The following is a 2230-nucleotide window of genomic DNA, read 5'->3' as shown; positions in this document are numbered from 1 at the left end:
ACAACAAGCTCTCTCTCTCTCTCTCTCTCTCTCTCTCCTCTCTCTCTCTCTCTCTCTCTCTCTCTCTCTATATATATATATATATATATATATATATACATATATATATATATATACATATATATATATATATATATATATATATATATATACATAAATGCATACTGTATATACACATACTAATACACATTTATGCATTTACAAAAACATATGTATTATGAATATTATGTATATACACATACATATATAGATCGGATATTTGAAACCCCACCACACTCCTGCAAAACCACAGTATAAGCATTCAAGACAAAGCCATCTCATACAAACAAATGATCAGAGCAGGGTCTGCAGGCAGAACATTCACCTGCGAGCGAGAGTAAAAAAAAAAAAAGAACCGAAGAAATACAAATCATCAGGAGATCCACCCTGGGAAAAACAATAAAGATAAAAAAAAAGACCAAACTCAAAACACAGGGTTAAAGTAAAACGATATCACACAATAATCCGAGAGACAATGAATAATAACCGTAACGATATAAATGTCAATAAATAATAATAAACCTCATGGGTGTAATCCTAAAAGAGGGGAATGAAGAAGGGGAGGAGACAGAAGGACGAGGATGACATATAAGATGAGGGGATGCGAGTACAAGGGTAGATGGAAAGTATTGAAACGGGCATTTCCCTAAGCCGCTTGGCCACTCGTCATGTATATGGCCCTGCTTCCATCACACTCACCCTTCCCTCAGGCCTCTCCCCCCAACCCCCACCCCACACAATACCCCTTTCCCCTTTCCACCTGGGACCCCCTCCTCTCTCAGACGCCAAGCCAACACATTCTCTCTCTCTCTCTCTCTCTCCTCTCTCTCTCTCTCTCCTCTCTCTCTCTCTCTCTCTCTCTCTCTCTCCTCTCTCATTTTTTCTTTTACGTACCTTATGTTCCTCTGTTTGTCTCTCTCTCTCTCTCTCTCTCTCCTCTCTCTCTCTCTCTCTCTCTCTCTCTCTCTCTCTCTCTTCGTACCTTCTTGTTTCTCGCTGTCTGTCTATCTGTCCAGGTCCTTCCGTCTCTCTCTCTCTCTCTCTCTCTCTCTCTCTCTCTCTCTCTCTCTCTCTCTCTCTCTCGTACCTTCTTGTTTCTCGCTGTCTGTCTATCTGTCCAAGTCCTTCCGTCTCTCTCTCTCTCTCTCTCTCTCTCTCTCTCTCTCTCTCTCTCTCTCTCTCTCTCTCTCCGTACCTTCTTGTTTCTCGCTGTCTGTCTGTGTCCAGGTCTTTCCGTTTCTCTCTCTCTCTCTCTCTCTCTCTCTCTCTCTCTCTCTCTCTCTCTCTCTCTCTCTCTCTCTCTCTCTCTCCGTACCTTCTTGTTTCTCGCTGTCTGTCTATCTGTCCAGGTCCTTCCGTCTCTCTCTCTCTCTCTCTCTCTCTCTCTCTCTCTCTCTCTCTCTCTCTCTCTCTCTCCGTACCTTCTTGTTTCTCGCTGTCTGTCTATCTGTCCAAGTCCTTCCGTCTCTCTCTCTCTCTCTCTCTCTCTCTCTCTCTCTCTCTCTCTCTCTCTCTCTCTCTCTCTCTCCGTAGCTTCGTGTTTCTCGCTGTCTGTATCTGTCCAGGTCCTTCCGTCTCTCTCTCTCTCTCTCTCTCTCTCTCTCTCTCTCTCTCTCTCTCTCTCTCTCTCTCTCTCTCTCTCATTTTATGGAAATATCCGAAAAATTTAAATAGTATTGTTGAGATAAGGACAATTTAATAACCTAGTGTATTTTCAACCCTCCAAAATTTCTCTACTTTGGAAAAATACAAATGTATTGTACACCTGGCTTCATTAATTCCTGTACACTTATTGGGTAGCTACGGAGACGTCAGTGTAACGAATTAATGAAGACAAATGTACCACTAGCTTTTTATTTGTGCAAGTTATGCTTTCAATGTATTTTTTTTTTTTTTTTTTTTACACAAGATTTGGTCCTATCTGTCTGCACACAGAATAAGATTAAAATTCAAAAGGATTTTCAGAGACACTTCTTGATATTAATATCGCCTTTGGTAGCGAGCTTAACCGATTAGGTGTCCGGATCAGCTTGAAATCTTAGAAATTTTGGAAGCTTAGAGGCCATATCCTCTCTCACTGCTAAATTTTCCTATCAGTGCCTTGTAGTTTTCTACAACTAAAATAGCAAAATAACCTGTAGAATTTCACAAGGAAGAAGAAAAAATATCCTGGATTCGCGTCCACATCCAA

Source organism: Palaemon carinicauda, chromosome 26 (genome assembly GCF_036898095.1).
Source record: "Palaemon carinicauda isolate YSFRI2023 chromosome 26, ASM3689809v2, whole genome shotgun sequence".
Taxonomy (NCBI): Eukaryota; Metazoa; Arthropoda; class Malacostraca; order Decapoda; family Palaemonidae; genus Palaemon; species Palaemon carinicauda.
The sequence above is the reverse complement of the archived record's forward strand: the minus strand, read 5'-3'. Positions refer to the sequence as shown.